The following is a 7,164-nucleotide window of genomic DNA, read 5'->3' as shown; positions in this document are numbered from 1 at the left end:
CTTCGCTGCGCAGCGGTGGGAAGCGCCCCGGGGGCCACCGCGATGGGGCCACTGGGATGGGGCCACCCGCTGCCGGCAGCGCTGGCTCGAATTCCCCTGCAAGCGCGGGGCTATGGTTACAGGCAGGGAGAGGCAGCGTTTACCCGCCGCCAAGTCACGCCTTCAGCCGCAGGTGCCGGAGGGAGGGAGGCTATGCACCCTTCGAGCGGCGACGCAGGGTGCTTCGCCCTTAAAACCCTGCCAGGGGAAACCTGTCTGTGTTCAAGACCGTGGCTGATACGGGAGTGAGGTGGCCCTACGTGCGTGCAGGCCAGCACCCGAAGAGCAGGTTGAGGTCTTGCAGCTCTCTGTTTTCCTCCGCCCTCTGAAATATTGCTGCGGGAGGAGCGTCGGCGGGTGCCACATCTCGGGCAGGCAGATAGGGAGGTTGTTTTGCCGAGGCCGCTGCGTGCAGAGGCAAGACAGGTTACACTCACTGCCGAGCCTGTTTGTAAACTTCCAGGCTGGAGAAATCCTCCTTGAGAAATGCTCCAGTCAGCACAACACCAGTACTTATACGTATTTACATCAGGGAGAGGGCATAAATGCGTGATGTGTGAAGTTGTGATGCTCATTTATTAAAAACACAGTCTTTCATTCTGTAGAGGTGAGCACTTTCGTGGTGGATCTCAACATATGGCTAAAGTTAACCAGTTACATCCTTTCAGAAGATTTATAGCCGCCTGTCAGGGAGCATCGTGCTCTGCTTTGCACCAGGACACCTACGTCCTCCCCCAGGCGTCATGACTACAGGATTCGCTTAGGCTTAAATTGTCTCTAAGGTGTAAACTATGAGATTAAGATCCTCCTTTGACAGTAAAAACTGCATTGAGGGAATAAATGTCATTCCCAGTCAGAGAAAAACATATGTGCAATTTTCTGCAGGAGAATAGTTTTTTTCCCAGGACATCCAGCCACACATTCCTATCTTTGAGGTGGTGGACGTGGTGACACTCAGACCATTATGGGGCCAATACCCCAGACTCTCACCTGTGTGACAGCCCCTGGTACCCAAAACCTTGCCAACTTCCATCAAACTGGTGTTTTCCAATGGAGCATTTCAGTGTTGCCTGTTTGCATGTCCCAGGTCCCACCAGCTCTAGCAAAAGCTGATGAGCGCCGTGGGACACCCCACCAGCATGATGTAGGTAACTTCTACAGATAACACACCACGTCCCACTAAAGCGGGCTGGTGGAAGGGCTTCTTTCCAAAGACCGAGGGGAAAGCAGAGCGATTGAGAAACACTCTGCAAATATCCAGACTCTTGTAAAACACAGCTGGGGCTTCCTAACTCCCTCGGCTCCTGATTGGGAAATGCTTTCTTAATGACCCGAACTGAATGCGTCAGGCAGTTGAAGGAAGTTCCTGCATCGCTGCAACAGCCCTCCTTCCCATGGGAAAATATCCTGGGATAACGCTGGGCACTGATTTTCAGGCAGCTCAGATCCAGGCCCGACCCCGGGTTTAGGTAAGGTGCTTAGCCAGGGCTCGAAGGCAGCCCAGGCTCCCAGAGGTACGCAGAGCTATAGACTTTATGGAAATGTATGGGGATTAGGTGGCAAAACAGCTCCAAGCTCACATATGCTTTCGACCGCGTCCCCTCCTTCTGTAGCTTTCGTTAGGATGTGGAGCACAGCCAGCTGGCTCTGCCCTGGTCCTGATAAGGCAGAGCAGGCACCGCCTGGCAAGGAAATACATTCTTCTGTTCATCTGAGTGTGTTTGTAGTAGTTGCAGCCTTGGGACCATACTTGGGACCGTGTTCCTCGTGGCTCGGATAGAAAAGTGGTGAAAAACACCTTCCCCCTCCTTAGACAGGCAGGTTTTGTTCTTGCTTTTATCATCCCGTAACTTCACCCATCATCCATGAAGCATACGGCAAGGGGAGCTGCCAGCCGCGAGGAGCCCAGGCGTCCTTCTGGGGCTCTGCTGTGTGCTATGTGTAAGTGGACTGCGCAGTCCTGCGCACGGCTCTCATTAGCCAAACGCTGCTGACAATACGGCTAATGAAGTTACAGGCTCTCGCTGACAGTTTCCTTATTTAACTTCCTCCTCTTGGCAAAAAGGTGCTGCTTGTGGAAACACATGGAGCCCAGTGCTGTGTACACAATCCGGGGAAGAACAAAATCCAGAATCTACGCAATGTGGAGACGGGCCAAGATGCCACATCCCAGGTTGGCGTGGAGGCACTCCCTGCCCGCCCGGGTTAGGGAGGGGAATGGTACAGTCAGGGCTACGACAAAAAATACCAAGACAAACAGGACATTGAAAAGGAGAAATATGAGTTGATGAGCATAAGAATGCACCGTAATAATTGGTGTGTTGTGGTTTATTATCCAGCAGACCTGCAGCTCAGGAGAAACAGTATCGTCTGGGCTCAGGACCATGGCTCTGTCTGTCCTTTTTATGTTCTTTCAGTTCTGTAGCGTGAAATTACATTTTAGCACCAATGAAATTGAACAAACGCGGAATGAAAACGTAGTTGTTGCTGACTATTTGCCACGCATTCTGCAAAATTGCTGAACGGACTGAAGTTTCATTTTCTTGCTGCTTTTGATTTCTGCCTGTTAGGATATCTGCTGGAAAAATCATGTATTTTGCTACCTCATAGCTCAGAAAATGCTGGGAATAAACTGAATCAAGAACATTATGTGAAGAAAACAACACTAATACAAGTTGTATTTCTTCATTCTGGTATATGACACAATTTCCACACTATAAAAACATAATACACAGCCCAATTACTGTACCTTCATAGTATTTCCTATTTAATTGGATAATAAAGCTCAGGGTCAGACTCCAGTCTGGAAACCTTTTTTGTTTTTAAATAGCAAATATCTGTTACAAAGACACATACGGCAAATCAGCTGTAATGTGAGATTATGTGAGCCCAAAAGTTTGCCCCTGTGAGGGCAGGGTGCTGCTTTCAGTTCAAACCTCACAGCTCCTTCACCTGCTTCCCTCGCAGTAACCAGGACTTGCCACACTTTTGTTACTCTTGTGCCACCTTGAGGGAAAAAAACTCTGGTGCATGGGTAGAACTTACTGAATTTACTGCTGCCCCAAAATCCAACTGCTCTGCTTTCAGGTCGCCTTTTTCCCAGGCCCCCGGGCAGATGATCTACTGTTCCTGGTTATAAAAGCAAAGAACAAAGTTTTGGGCCACGGTTCCTTTCCGTCTTGCCAATGCTACTGATAAAGGCTAGGTAAAAGCCTGAGGTCTGTCCCTAGGTGTGTCACCAGGAAGGAAGGGGGAATTTAATAAAATCCCTGTTAGATTTCTGTTTGCACAGCCCCACTGCTGAAACTGGGAGACCCATCTGGTGGGATGGCTCAGGCCAGGTGAAATGAGCCTCACCATCCATATCTCCATCTTGGAAACTGTCAAAAGGTCTTTTTTGTTTTGCACAACTTCTCCTGTGGTTCTTGCTATTTTGTGTACATAGAAAGGTAACAAGAAGGAGAAAATAATGGGAAGAAATAGGACTTACCTCTGTAGACTCAACAGCAAAAGGTGTCTTCTTTATTTATCTTCAAAGCATGCTAAATGATGCTGTAAATCCTTTTGCTGTAGACAGACAATCGATGCTCACCTGACACCACTTCCAGAGAAAAATCTAGTCTGTGCAGCCAGCGGGAGGTGGGAGAAATAAACAACCCCCTGTACGAACAAATCCCTGCTGTGTAGACTCTTCTATGGATTGTCTCAACCTCTTAGGCTTCTTCACTGCTCACAAAACTATGGAACAGCTTCCTGAAGGTAATCAAAACACTTCTGCACCATAAAGCTGAATGGAGCTCTGAACTAGGCATGTCAAAATTACAGCAAATTTTTTGTTATTCTTGTATTTCAAACTTCTGCAGATTGCCAACATAGAGATGCATGCCGTGGTTTTAATGCAGACCTCTGACTTCTTGAAGATCTATTATAATGTTTGTCCTGTTGATTCCAGCTGCTGAGTTCACAGATGCACGAATAGCACTTCAGTGTCATGTGCAGATGATGCCATAGATCACACAGGTTTTTTTCCACAAAGACCATTAGCCAGCTACATCAACAGAAACTGTATTTGCTTGTGGTAACATGGAAACAAGTTGAAATCAAAACATAATTTTGTGAAGTTCACCAAATAGATCGTTCTTTTGAAAGCCAAGGTACTTAGTCCACCTTACGCTTCACATCAGGAGGCAAGAGCTATGTACAGACATCTCATAATCTCCCCATCCAAACAGGCCAGATGACTGTTGCCATGAGAAGTTCTAGTGACCCCAAAGATGACTTCACTGCCAGACCGAAGAGCTACGCTGACACCTAGTGCTAACTGGTGTCTTCTTGAAAACCACAGAAAACCTTTTCAAAGCAGTGAAACCCACTGGTCTTCCCTCCTGGGTTAAATTACAGGCAGTTTCTCTCTCTGTGACTTCTCTGTTACAGTTTCAGGGCAGAAGGGAAGCAATGCAGAAGGACTCCTGCCTGCTCCGGCCAAGCAGGTAGAGCGAGACTGGTGTGGGTGGAGCTGCTGGGACACTAAAGTCTTGCCTGCTCCTGGACATGAAGTCCTCAGTCACTCAGCCTCTCAATGCTGGGCTCCTCTTTCGGTTTTAGTATCCTGCAGTGGACACCAGCCCAATGCCAGTGTCTGACTTGGTTTGCTTTTCCACCCTTCAAGCAAGCTTTGACGTCCTGCAAAGCTGTCTGAGCAGCTGCGTGTGCAGCACAAACTGCCCGAGCTGGCAGCTCAAACCCATCCGGCACCGAACAGCTCTGAATTAACACAGAAAATTCCTGGTCAAATTAAAGGGTCACCTTCTACTTGGGTCACCATCAATACTCTCTTGACAGTACTGTCCATCAGCTCCTGTCTGGGCAATAGAAATGAAGGTACCAAGAACCGAGTCAGCTTCTGACCCAGAAAGATGGCACCTCTGGAAGGGGACACTGGTGGTAGATGTGTTTTGGGGGTCTGTGACCTCCCTTCCAGTGGACAAAATGGCTTTTGTCTCCCTGTGCCTATGTTTTCTGAGCTCTCCCAACATGTAAGATTTTTAAAAGATTTGTCCTTTTTTTTCAGAATTCGAAGCCAAGCATATGCCAAGAACACACAACTGAAACGAGGCAGAGTTGAAAAACATACTGCTCACTTTTTTATTGAGCACCGAAGTGGCAGAACCTGTACATGTCTAAGCACCAGGAGCACAAACCAGGCAGGGGCTGCCTGGGGCTGCCGCAGATTCTCGGCTGCTGCAAGGCAGAGCAGCTCCACTGGCACCGCCGGCAGCGCTTGAGGATCTGGAAAGCCATGAGCATTGCTAGCACACAGTGATACACGTAAAGTCTATTATAGCACCAAACATGCTTTAAAGGGTACACGGGAACATTAAAATCAACCTACATTAGTGATTTCCTACTGTGCTTCAAAAGACTGTTGTGAAGCCATTTGTCTTTGGAGAGAAGATAAGCTGAGGACAACTCATGTGGCCTGTGTTTTCTTTCCAACGTGCGATGGATGTCAGTGTTGAAAACACAGCATTTAGACAAGTCTCTTCTGCAGCTTTTGTTTCCGAATTTGACAATTAATAACTTGAAAAGAATTCACTTGAAAAAAACACCAAGTGTTATAGCACCACAAGGAAGGGTGTTGTCTTTGATAACACCCAGTAAACAGAAATTCATCAACAAAACATTAATTTGTCGATTTTCTTTTTTAAAAAATCCTTTTGCAAGTAGAAAATATCTTTACTGTCCCATCCTGCAAGGTGGTCAGGTATGTGCTTTTGTAGCGACAAAAAAGCAGCCACCGAACTGAATTAAACTCAAATTAAGCATATTTCTGGATGCTTTGCAAGATTAGGTTGAGATCTGAAGTTTTCATATTGCAAATTTGTTAATGCTCAAGACATGTTTTTCAACTGGATCCTCTGATGTTTTTAGGCACTGAATTTTTTATTTTAAAACAGAACAGTTTGGCATTTAACTTTGGGACTTTGCAGTAACCATTGAAGGGCTTTGCTCATTTAATCAGAATTCGATTTTTCTGCAAAAAGTCTTGCTGAAAAAAATGCAACCCATTTCACTGAGCAGCACCTAGGAGCAAGGCTGCATGAAGACTTTCATTATCAGCTGTGTTGCTTTAAGTTGTCAAGTAGTGTCAGTGGCAAAGCAGCAAGTTTCTGGCCTAAACCGAGATTGGAACTATAAAATATGGATGGACTCTTGTCTCTCAGCAGGAGTTAAGATATCACTGAATGAAGCTGCATATTATAAAATTCTAGAAATAGATCTGTCTGGATATGGTGTTGCATTTAATACCTAGAACTTGGAACAAAGGCACAAAGAAGTGAATGGAGTTCAACAAATGAAGATATTTAGGAAAATGTGGAGCCCTTCATCTGTTCCTTTGCTCTGTACAGCATCAAGTAGCGTGCCTGTTTATGATAGGAAACAGAAGAGCAGTTTGGCATCTTTCATCTCTCCAGCTGCTAATGTCATATGCAAAATATCAAGTGTTTTACAGGCGTCTTAGCTTTGGCTTAAAACATTCGGTGAATGGGAAAAAATCCCACAGTTTGTGGGTGGAAGCAGGCACTTGTATTTGTGAATCGGGTATTTATATACACCGCTACTACTCTGCATATCAAAATGCTAATTTTCTGCATGCAGATGAGGACACGGACTAAAGAAGGGAGCATACATGGCTTCTTTTGCCTAGCAACTCTGGCAGGTTTGTCAAAATGGAATGCAACTGTCCCGTTAGGACTGCCACAGAAAAGGAAAACATTAATAGAAAATGTGTTTTCCATTTTATAACGCTAAACAGCTGACAGAAGCTGTAAGGCCCAAATACCAATAACTTGACCTTAAGGATTTATGAAAGTCAACGCAAAGGTACAGGACTTCTAAAAAGCAGTTGCCCATCTGCCAGACAATCCTTTAAATCACACAAATTTATCCTGCTTTTTCTTTTCTAATATGTGCAACAAATAACCCAGACTTCAGCCGCCTTGCTGAGGTTTTGCAGGTACAAAAATGCAGATGTACATTTTGAGTATTAACCGTGCTGGCTAAAAAAAACAACTTAGAAAGACTGGCACACATGTGTGTCTGCTTAGATACTGTGGAAATAAA

The sequence above is a fragment of the Vanellus vanellus genome (genome assembly GCF_965231255.1).
Source record: "Vanellus vanellus genome assembly, chromosome: 12".
NCBI classification, from domain to species: Eukaryota; Metazoa; Chordata; class Aves; order Charadriiformes; family Charadriidae; genus Vanellus; species Vanellus vanellus.
This window is presented reverse-complemented; position numbering follows the sequence as displayed.